This window comes from Gymnoscopelus braueri, assembly GCF_963280865.1.
Source record: "Gymnoscopelus braueri genome assembly, chromosome: 11".
Lineage (NCBI taxonomy): Eukaryota > Metazoa > Chordata > Actinopteri > Myctophiformes > Myctophidae > Gymnoscopelus > Gymnoscopelus braueri.
Window position 1 is genome coordinate 47719035 of NC_137613.1, and position 12500 is coordinate 47731534.

At 43.1% G+C, this 12500-nt stretch overlaps 1 pseudogene across 1 annotated transcript in view; it reads left to right on the plus strand.

Moving 5' to 3' along the window:
* Nucleotides 1-5304, plus strand: part of LOC308095680 (transcription factor Sox-9-B-like) — a 6449-nt pseudogene extending 1145 nt beyond the window's left edge. Inside the window, exons 2-4 of the transcript XR_013935122.1 lie at nt 709-971; nt 1998-2375; nt 2925-5304. The product of XR_013935122.1 is annotated as a transcription factor Sox-9-B-like (transcript). The remainder of the gene's footprint in view (nt 1-708; nt 972-1997; nt 2376-2924) is intronic.
* The last annotated feature ends 7196 nt before the right edge of the window (nt 5305-12500 follow it).

Sequence of the window (12500 nt, forward strand, 5' to 3'; positions counted from 1 at the left end):
ACAAATTTATGCGACTGCCATGACGAAACAAAAGCGTGGAGTGTAGGCGGGACATAAGCTTTACTCCAGAATCGTTTTCAGCGCTTCTTTTGAACAGACTTCATGACAGAAGCATTTGAACATTGTTGGACTCAACAGTCTGGCTCGAGAGATTAGAGAGTCCGCAACCTTTTTGCCCCCCCCAAAAAGTCAGATTCACAAGCAATGGTGTAAAGTAACTAAGTATATTTACTCAAGTACTGTACAGTTCTGAGGTATTTTTTACTTTACTGGAGTATTTCCACATTTTCAGTACTTTAACTTCTACTCCACTACATCTCAGAGACAAATATTGTACTTTTACCCCTCTAAAATTATTTGAAAACTTCAGTTACTAGTTACTTTGTAGATCTTGATTATTATTAGAAAACATACAGTAACCACTTCAGCCCTATATACATTTCGGCCATTTGAATACAAAAATGGGACTTCCTGCATACTGAGCACTTTCTACTTTTGCTACTTTAAGTACATTTTGATACCAATACTTTTGAACTTTTACAATTTTTTAAATTTTGAATTACAGGTTTTTCCTTGTACCTGCGTATGTTTACATTGCAGTATTGATACTTTCACTGAAGTAAAAAATGTGAGTACTTTTTCCACCACTGTTCACAAGCCAGTAGCCAATATGAATTCTGACCGTTTTGCACCACCCGCTCCATCCAGGCTCCTGAACGAGGGCGAGAAGCGTCCATTCGTGGAGGAGGCGGAGCGGCTGCGTGTGCAGCACAAGAAGGACCACCCGGACTACAAGTACCAGCCCCGCCGCCGCAAGAGCCTCAAGGGTGGCCAGGGCGAGGCGGAGGAGGACGGCGAGGCGGCCGTGACGCACGTCAGCATCTCCCCCAGCGCCATCTTCAAGGCCCTGCAGCGCACCGACTCCCCCACCTCCAGCATGGGCGACGTGCACTCACCGGGAGAGCACACAGGTGTGTGTGCGTGTGTGAGTGCGTGTGCGTGTGCGTGTGCGTGTGCGTGTGCGTGTGCGTGTGCGCGTGCGTGTGTGTGTGTGTGTGTGTGTGTGTGTGCGTGTGCGTGTTTGATTGAGTGGGGGAAAGGCGAAGGGGGACAGATAGGCTCTATACACAGCAGCCGTATTGGAGGCCTCTTCTTACTTCCAGGTGTTACCAATGATACTAATGAAGGCTCTGTTCTATTCTGGTCAAACAGAGTCAGAGTGCAGATATTGTGCATGTGGGCTCACTGGAAACACTCTGCTACACCAGTGGGTCTCAAAGTGTGGTCATGGTTCATTGAGGGGGTTCCAAATGGCCCCTTACGGGTGCGTAACTCTGAGAGTGTACAAATGGAACCAAATGGACGGGTTCAATTTGGTTCCATTTGTACACTCTCAGAGTTATGGGGGCCCTTGAAATTAAGAAGTTTGAGAACTACTCAGTGTTACACTAAATGGAACAGAGCTACAATCATAATATATTCATAATATGCTGTTAATACAGTATGTTAATATAGACAGCTGGTGCCTCCCATCTGTCATTGCATCTCCCTTTCACCCTCATATCAATATTTTATCTTCGGATTCAACTCTTCAAATTCAAGTAGAAAATGAACATGTGGGCGCTCAGGTGGCGCAGGGGTAAAGTACCTACCCACCAGCAGAGAGTCCAGGGGTTAGAATCCACCGCAGTGCATCCAGTTTGCTGAGCGCACACACTTGGCCATGCTCGGGGAAGAGAAGCCGGGGCGGGGAGGGTGATATTTGTCAATCCACGTACTCCTTCAGGCTGGGGTGGAGCCTCTCAGCGGGAGGTGCTATGTCCTCCCAGTTTGGGCTCCTCACTGGCAGGTGGGGGGAATTAGCATAATTATTATTTAGAAGAAAAATAAGGGGGAAATAATTGGCTATTCAAAATGTATAAGAAAATGAACATGAAAACAACCCAGTCTTACTCATACCATCTCTACCACCTCTCTCTCTCTCTCTCTCTCCTCAGGCTCCCAAGGACCCCCGACCCCTCCCGCCACCCCTAAGGCCGACACGGCGTGCTCCGTGAAGCTGGACCTGAAGCGTGAGGGCCGGCGGGGCGTGTGGAGGGGGCGGAATCACCCTCGTCCGCTCGCCGGTGGAGGCCGGCTGCCCCTCCTCCTCCTCCTCCTCCCTCTGCGTGGGGGGCGTGGCGCCTCGCCAGCTCAACATCGACTTTGGCGACGTGGACATCGGGGAGCTGAGCTCCGACGTCATCTCGCACATTGAGACCTTCGACGTCAACGAGTTCGACCAGTACCTGCCGCTCAACGGGCCGCACCCGCTGGCGTACACCGCTAGCTACAGCATCAGCACCGTGGCGGGTGGCAACGCTCTCGGCCCACAGGTACGGTTTGGTATTGAAATCTGGTCAGTTGCATTCGGGTCCTACTTGGACCCGAATGCAAATAGCAGACCACAATGGAATCAATTACCTTTGGCTGTACTACCTGTACTGTTAATAAGCATGTTAATAAAGTATTCAATCAATCAATCAGCTACCCATAAAAAAAATTGAATTTTAATCAATACAATTTAAGGGTCCAGTAATTTTTTCCTATAAATTAAGCATGCTTTAGCTGTTACTGCTTTCCACTGTGTCAATGTCATGGCATAAACGTATGAGAGGTTACTATTGATGATGTTTCTTAAAGTTGACAATTATTGATTTGACAACGACAATTACATTTGGTTAATTTAAACACCAGTATTTTCAGCGTTAGCTCAATCTCAGGTACTATACTAATATGCACAGTTTGTAAAGTAATAGTAAATGATGTTTGCTTCAGTTAACTCATTTAAACAATTTTTTGTTAAACGGGGGGATCCAAGAACCGGAACCAATAAGCATAATCAAAATGAATAAACTCCTAACGATGCCCATCCCTGCCGGCAGGCTTGGACCTCTAAGAACCAGAACCAGCAGCACACCCTGACCACCCTGGCCGGAGCCTCTGGGTCGGAGGCGGGCCACAGGACCCACATCAAGACGGAGCAGCTGAGTCCCAGTCGCTATGGCGAGCAGCCGCAAGCGTCCTCGCCGCAGCATGCCCCCTATGGCTCCGCCTCCTTCAACCTCCACTCTTCCCACTACAGTCCCTCTTCCTCCTCCACTCCATCCTCCTCCTCAAGCTCCTCCTCCTCCTCCTCATCCACGTACCCGGCCGCCATCGCCATCTCCAGGCCGCAGTACGAGTACTCCGACCACCAGGGCGGCGCCCCAAACGCCTCCTACTATGGCCAGGGCACAGGGTTGGGGCTGTACTCCACATCGTTTGGCTACATGGGGAACCCCGCCTCCCAGAGGCCCATGTACACGCCCATCGCGGACACGACGGGCATACCGTCCGTCCCGCCGCTGCAGAGCGGCCACAGCCCGCCGCAGCACTGGGAGCAGGCTCCTGTCTACACCCAGCTCACCAGGCCGTGAGGGACATGCCCGATTTTGGGGGTTTGATGCGGTGTTGAGTGTCCTACAACACCGATTTCCGATGTTTTGTATGTTGTTGTTTTTTTTGTATGTTATTTTTTTCTTTACCTGGCCCTTATTTTTAGATCATTTGGACCACTAACGACAGGTGAAAATAAAACATTTTATAATTGTTCCATTCGGTTGCTTCCGTATGTTTTGCATCGACAAACAAAAAACGGCATAAGTTCAATGAAGGCTTGCCCCTCCGGACAGATGCGAAAAATCCAGAGTAAATCCAGATTTTTACCAATTTCAACAAATTTACATCCACCCTTACTTTGTGATCCAAATGATACAAAAGATAGGGCCCAGGTTTTGTCTTTATTTGATTTAATTATTTCTTCTTTTTTTAACCTCTTTAAAGTCATACTGGGTAACATCCTTTTTAGTAGTCTTTGGCGACACCTCTGGTAGCTCTGTTGTCATTACGGCATTTGTATATACGTTAGTACTGCTCAAAACGTAATGCTGCAGGGTCCTAGCGCCCGAGGATATATAGGAACGCAAAAGTCTTCAGAAATTATATTTATTAACTACAAACTAAAAAAACATTTCTAATAGTGTTTAGAATTACGTATAATGGTTATTGTGGAAAACGTTTCACAGTATGACTTAAAAGCCGGAGCCATACTTAGTTGTGCACATGTAATGCACCAAAATTGAGGTGCGAAACTAGGTATAAATCAGGCGAAAGAAATACAAATACAAGTGTATTGGACACTTATCCATGCACACATTCCAAGGGAGGTCTGGTCCCTGAATCAGACATTTGAATTCAAAACAGAAGAAGAAGAAGAAGAACGAGAACAGGAAGGGGAAGTCAGAAGAGTCGGGACTTGTGATTGGCTCACGCCGTGCCTTATTGTGTTATAACAGAAATCTATTTTTAGAAACATAAGAGAAGACATTACAAATGATAAAAGAATCCTCTGTGAGGACTTATTGATTGTTTTGATATTGATAGTTGATATTGCATTAGGTACCATGTTTTCATTCTTTTTTTTCTTTTTGTTTAATTTTTTGCTGTTTTATTTTATAATCCAGGGTTTGGGAGTGGGCGGTTCTGTTTATTAGTTATTTTTACTTGTAGATATTGGGTGGGGGGTGGGGGGGCTTTATAATTACACCGGTTCGAGCCTTTCTCACAGTGGGTGAACGGGTGGAATTTTGTACGGGCGAAATTCTAAAATTGTGTTTGTTTGTGTTTGCCATTTCCTGAAAAGTAAAAGTTTTGGACATACAAGGTTTCCACACGACAGTAACAAATTCGGCAACATTCCATGCCATTTGAGGTGCATGATTTCTATTTGTTTCTATTGTTCAATTTGTGTCCAGTTCTCAAATGTTGTAAAGAGACGTTATGTTGTATTATTATAATTCTGTTCAGTTAAAATAGAGAAGTGTGGGATACTGTGTGTGTGTGTGTGTGTGTGTGCGTGTGTGCGTGTGCGCGTGTGCGTGTGTGTGTGTGCGCGCGCGTTTGTCTTCATGTCTGTGTGTTCTTGCGTATGCGTGTGAGTGCGTGTGGTTCCTCACATTGACCACAGCAGACATTATTCTTACTGCTTGATGGCATGTGTCTGACAGCAACAGGAAGTCACCTTTGACCCCTGGCGGGGGTGACTCCTGCTGGCAGTCTTTTCCACATCCCCCCCACCCCCACCCCACCCCCGTTCTATGTGTCTCCATCACTTTGAAAACCTTTAATTTATTTATTAGCTCTGTTCATGTCATATGTCTAAAGTAATTATTTTGCGTACTTATTCTTATAACTAATAAATTGTATTTATATTATTTGTATTCATATCGCATTTGTGTTCTCTTTTGTGGAGCTCACCTTGCTGCCTGGATTCTTTCTGAATGTATTCTTGAAGTCTCAACTATGGCTGAAACTTGGGAAACTTGGGAAGAAAGAAAAGTAAGTTTGGTGAGAGGATAGGAGAGGAGAGGAGAGAACTCATACAGGATTTAGGATAAACAAGTGAAATTGGAAGTGATGAAACAAAAAACATAAGCAGACAAAATTGGAAGTCTATAAGATTTAACCTGATCAAATTATCTTGGTAATTATCCTTACTCCTGATTGGAGTATATATATATGAAAGTGTATATATATATCTTTTTTTGTAATTCAAATGTTTATTTGTTTTTCCATATGGTACAAAATGTAACTGTTAATTGACGAGCTGGAGAGACAGGGAGACCCCTGTTACTGAACAAACACCAATGTAGTAATGATTACTATCATTACTACATTAGTCCAATATATGAATATAGTGAGGAGGGACTGGGATGGATGTTAGAAAAACATAAACATACAATAACATAAACCATAAACACAATAAGACTGTGTTGTTAACAGCATCATGTTACAATCAGGAATGCACAATATTGAAACGTTGGCAAATATCCGATACCGATCAAGCGGGACCGAATCAGGACCGATACTGTTGAAATGTTGGCCAATTAATTAATTGATAACCGATTAATTGCATGGTTAAATTGACTAATACCGATATTGCAATACAAATTTCCACCAGGGTTTACCTTACAATATGTTACAAATAATGAAGAAGGTTCCTCAATCCGGTGCAACACATTTATTTCGTTTTCAGGGTAGGGGGTATCTGTGAAACACAGTATAAACACACAGTTACATTCAGCAGAGTGTGTGTGTGTGTGTGTGTGTGTGTGTGTGTGTGTGTGTGTGTGTGTGTGTGTGTGTGTGTGTGTGTGTGTGTGTGTGTGTGTGTGTGTGTGAGACTCTGTACTGAGTCTGTACTGCACTGATCTGATCTGATACAATAACAGTACATAAGTAATCAATAGTCTCTATGCACAGCAGCCATATTAGAAAGAAATTGGGCCTCTTCCTTACTTCCTTCACAGGTGTTACCAATGATTCTAATGAAGGCTCTGTTCCATTTAGTGTGGCACAGTGGTTCTCAGACCTTTTAATTTCAAGGACCCCCATAACTCTGAGAGTGTACAAATGGAACCAAATGGACCCAGTTACACACCTGTAAGAGACAATTTGGAACCCCCTCAAGGAACCATGAGGGTACCTGGACCACACTTTGAGACCCACAGTAGCAGAGTGTTTCCAGTGAGTCAACATGCACAATATCAGCACCCTGACTCTGTTTGACCAGAATGGAGGAGAGCCTTCATTAGTATCATTGGTAACACCTGTGAAGGAAGTAAGAAGAGGCCCAATTTCTTTCCAATATGGCTGCTGTTATAGAGCCTATTATAAAAGCTGCTCAAAGTACTCTTTCCCTGTCCAAAGGCACCATGACAATAGTTAGACACAGAAATAACATTGAACATCATATCTTCAATAAACACCTCCTCAGTGCAATGATCCTTCAACTTAATACCAATAAAACAGCTGAAACATTATATTCAATAACGCAAACGGCCTAATTGCCCCTGTTTCTTATACGCAATAGCTGAAAAACACAACAGGACACAGACATAGCTTTATAATTCAAATGTAACATAAACAAACATTCATATTTTCAACAACTCCAAATACTCATAATACTCCAAACTCTGTAAGCAAACTGCAGAGCTTACGTTGGTGATGGTATAGAACTATCACAGTCCCTACTGTACTTAACCCATTAAGGCCTGAGGTTCCGATTCTACAAAATGTCTTCTAAATCCTAACAGTTTTCTGAAAAATGTATGTTGCTATATCAGTGGTGCTTAAACTTTTTCATGTCAAGGGCCACCCAAAATTATATGTATTTGGCCGTTGACTCCCATCTGAAAATGTTTTGTTCCAGGGACCCCTAAAGCAAAGATTTGAGTTAAAAATGTTTGCTTTAAAAAAATATATATATTAAAAAATGTTCTAATGGTTTAAGTGGTTACACAGATGCGTTCCCGGTTCTAATGGGTCAATCACAATGGAGCTGTCTCTGTGTTGCTGTTAGCCTGCTAACACACTCATGCACATCAGATCCCCGTTCATAACACACAAGCATGTACTATGTTGTCATTATAGTAGGTCTTACCTGTGAAACACATGAATAAACACACAGTTGCATGCAGTTGTACATGCAGCAGTGTCTGACTCACATCTGTACTGCACTGATCTGATCTGAATACTGCTTCCTGTTTACCATAAGAGCATGCATTTTCCTCACTAAACCTCACAGCGCCATCTGCTGCCCTTTTACTGTCACAGGCACATGTTTTTGATTGATTGAATACTTTATTTAGAAGTTTGCAGAGAAAAAAGCACATGGAAGTGCAGTTTACAATACAGGGTCAACTAAATAGGATTGCCCAAAAAAGCCGCAATGACTTGTTTCAAATGGGGTCCTCACGTACTCAATTCAAGTACGTGAGGACTCTGCTGCTGGCAAAAACAACAAGCAACAATAATCAATGACAATACACTCACACATGGCATTCTGAAATGGGTTAAATGTCTGTATGTTTTGGAATGGGGTTAGTATTTTAGTGGATAGTACTTTAGTGTTTTTTTGCTGTAATGCTTTACTTTATAGTATTATGATCCAATTAATCCCAGGAAGAAGGCTTTTTCAAGTTCACATTCAAACATAAAAATCACAAATAAAATATGAGCTAAAACGGATGATATTTTGATATCAGTCCGATACCAATATTATGTTATAACGCACATCATGCATCCAGTTATAATATAATACACACTGTATATTAGGAGAATAGTTGAGGTTTGAGAGAGACTGGAAGTTAAACAGTGATATAGAGAAGAAAGATGGATAGATAGATAGAAGAGAGAGGGAGATATTAGGATGGAAGTGTGTGTGTGTGTGTGTGTGTGTGTGTGTGTGTGTGTGTGTGTGTGTGTGTGTGTGTGTGTGTGTGTGTGTGTGTGTGTGTGTGTGTGTGTGCGTGTGCGTGTGCGTCTATGTCTGTGTGTGTGTGTGTGTGTGTGTGTGTGTGTGTGTGTGTGTGTGTGTGTGTGTGTGTGTGTGTGTGTGTGTGTGCGTGTGTGTGTGTGTGTCTGTGAGAGGTACTACACACGCACAGAGCGCATACCGCACCGACCACATTACGTCTCACACAGACTGATATTAAAATCCAAGCATTCTGAACAGACCTCCATGCCTCCCACCTTCTCAAGATGGTGCAGGAGAGAGAGAGACGTGGCGAGAGCAGATGGCCAAGTGAGATCTGGAACCAGCGAATCATCCCTGTGATTGTGTGTGTGTGTGTGTGTGTGTGTGTGTGTGTGTGTGTGTGTGTGTGTGTGTGTGTGTGTGTGTGTGTGTGTGTGTGTGTGTGTGTGTGTGTGTGTGTGTTTGGTGTGTTTGGTGTGTTTGGTGTGTGTGTGTGTGTGTGTGTGAGGGAGAGAATACTATGTGCGCGAGTGTGCATGTCTTGGCATCTGATTACATGTGTGTTTGTCTATATGCACGCCTGTCTTTTTGCCTGTATGTTTGTGTTTGAGTCTGTGTGCGTGCACGCGTGTGTGCGTGCGCACCCGTGTGTGCGTGCGTGCATGCTGCAGTATGTGTGTAGTTGTGCATGTTGTTCTTTGGACACAGATAAAAAACCCGCCGGCATCTGTCTGAAACAAAGAGACAGAGAGAGACAGACAGACAGACAGACAGACAGACAGACAGACAGACAGACAGACAGACAGACAGACAGACAGACAGACAGACAGACAGACAGACAGACAGACAGACAGACAGACAGACAGACAGACAGACAGACAGACAGACAGACAGACAGACAGACAGACAGACAGACAGACAGACAGACAGACAGACAGAGAGACTTAAAGTCTTAGAGGACCAGGGTCTAGTTTCACAGTCCTCAATCCACCTTGAGCCCCTGTTGGAGCAGACTAAACAACAAGCCAAGATCCCCCCCCCCCCCCCCCCCCCCCCCAAACCTCTCAGCCAAAGACACATTACTTGCCGACGACCCTGGCCCACCGCCAAGACCCCCCAGCCTCTCAGCCAATAGACACGCTGCTTACTGACGACCCCTGGCCCACACAGGTCACACCGTATTGAGCGTGTGGCGTTCAGCGCAAACAGTCATCAGGCCTGCTTGCACGGGGATAAACAGTTTCGGCTAAAAATAGCAGATCTACAAGCTCACTTTTGAAACAAAATATTGATACGAGATTTGGTGTAGACCAGGGGTCTTCAATGTTTTTCCGGCCAAGGACCCCTTAGCTGAGAGAGAGCAGGGACGCCCATTAGTATATTGTATAAAATCGTGTTGCAGATTTAACTTTTTCATACATTTCATAGATCAGTGTTCTGTAAATTAATGTCTCATTTTTTTGTTTATTTCAGACATTTAACCACTTCACCTTTGACTCTGTAGTTGGTTTGCTCCTTTTTCCTTCTACACCAAACCAATTGATTGCCGAAAATAGCCAATCTACAAGCTCACAAGTGCTAAGTGCTTAAAAATCCTATCACACAAAGATTTGGCGGCCCCCCTGTAGTAACTCTGAGGACCCCCTTAGGGGTCCTGGTCCCCTGTTGAAGACCACTGGTGTAGACAGGAAAAAAGCAGTACAAGTGCATTTGTAACTCAAGTCTATTTTACTAAGAATAGATGGTAAATGGTCAGTTTGGCGATTGTGACATTATATTAAGTCCTACTGATATATTGGTTTGGCCGATTTATCGGCTTTTTTATGTCTTTTTGGACTGGAATGTGTCCAGAGTTTTTATAAATGGCACCAAATGGACACTTAGGCTAAATGAAAGGAGTAGTTCACTCTAAGAAAAATAAACAATAATAATCATTTGTATTCCTTTATGGTGAATGAAGACTAAAAATAAATACTTGATTAAAGTATAATATCGTCTCTGTCGAGTGGAAACCTCATATGTCCAAAACTGATACTTTTCAGGATTCAAATGCAACCTTAGCAAAAGCAGCAGATCTAGCGTTTCTCACATTTTGAGCTTGTAGATCTGCTATTTTTTATGCTTTTTTTGTGACGCTGTAGTATGATCAAGTAGGGCATTCATTTACCCAAAAACACAAAATGTTAAATATGGAGATAAGAGATTTCTGCCCGACATTAACGATATAGCATAAAGTAAGTATAAAGTATATAAAAAATGGAAATACTCAAGTCAAGTCAAATTGCTCAAGTACTTGAGTAAATGTACTTAGTTATTTTCCACCACAGCATTTGACTTTCTTGTTTTTTCCAGTCAATACGTGACTAGTCATCAGTCCACAGCTTCCTTGACGGGTTTCCATCACGTGAGGCTGTGTGGTCTTGACGGTCAGTGTTTATACTGAGATGAAATGATGACAAAGAGAGAGACGTTTTACTGGAAGTAGTGGAAGGAGTACTCGTTTTTTTCCCTTTTTTTAAGCACTTAAAGGGATAGTTCACCCAATTTTTTTTTTATTATCGATTAGTCACCCCATGGAGACTTGAATTCATGGATATTTTTTAGTTTTTGTGGCATTCCTAAGCCAATAATTTGATGACCAGCGGACCGGTAGGCATCGTTTCCGGTAGGAGATACATAGGAGACTCTTTGTGATTCCTACCGGAACCGCTGCCGGTCATCAAATTATTGGCTTCGTCTCCATGAGGTGAGTAATCGATAGGAAAACAAATCTTTTTGGGGGTGAACTATCCCTTTAAACCCTCTGTTTAGTAGAACGGATCTGAGTTTTATCTGTACTTTTTTTTTCATCTACAGCGATATACAGGCGATATACAATTGATTGATTGATTGATTGATTGATTGATATATTTATTGATCATGAAAAGCACATTATGTCACATCACATGTAACATACATCTGACCCACCATAATCGAAAGGATAAAGCAAAAAAAAGGCTTACAGCTTGTTTCCATTGCGGTCCTCAGTATGAGGTGTGTATGAGCTATGAGGTCATGCAGTGTGGTGCTGGTGAGTACATGAATGTATAGAGTTCAGGATGTACTAATGTGTCACTGGGCACACTGGTGGGGAGGGGGGGGGGGTATATTGAATACATCAAATACATATTTACAATATACCATCTATGATAGCGTTACAGAAGTCCTAAAAATATATACATATCTTCAAAAAGATCACTAAAACAAACACATCTCAGTAACATACAGTACTCAGTTCCCTATCTAGAAACAGCTTCTATAGGGAACTATTTAGAAACAAGAGATATACAAGCGATATATACCAGGTTCAACTCCGGGGTAGAAGAGGAAAGTTACATAGTGCACCTTTAAATAAAAATAGCAATAGGCCTACAATGATGTAAAAAAAACACTGTTGCATGTAAAAGTATTGGGGAAAAGTTAAGTGAGGTAAGTACAGTAAGTGAGAGTAAATAAAGTAAAAAAGTACCTCTAAACTGTACTTATGTACAGTACTTATTTACTTTCCACCACTCGCCAGTGTTTACACTGAGTCGTCATGACGACAAGGACAGAGGTGTTTTACTGGAAATAGCCTATAAGAGGGGGGGGGGTGGGGGGTAGTAATTATTGAAACCTAAGAAGTCAGTGTGGGTTGAAGGTCGAAGGTAGCATACGGTAGCACATTCATTCCATCTAGAGTATGTTTGTGTGTGCGTGTGTGTGTGTGTGTGTGTGTGTGTGTGTGTGTGTGTGTGTGTGTGTGTGTGTGTGTGTGTGTGTGTGTGTGTGTGTGTGTGTGTGTGTGTGTGTGTGCATGTGTGTGTGTGTGTGTGTGTGTGCGTGCGTGCGTGCATGTCCCTACAGTTTCATATGAATGCATCAGTCATGTTGAATCAGTTCTATTATAGCTAATACGAACCATACTGTAACCTGTCGACCCCAACGTATAACACCCTGAACAACCACACACAGCATTCTGTATCCTGCTGTCTGTCTCTCCTATACTGTCTCCCTCTCAGCTGTCCTATTGTCTGTCTCTCCTACACTGTCTCCCTCTCAGCTGTCCCATTGTCTGTCTCTCCTATACACTGTCTCCCTCTCCAGTCGCGTAGATCTACGCGAAGTCTTTTTTTTTTCTCTC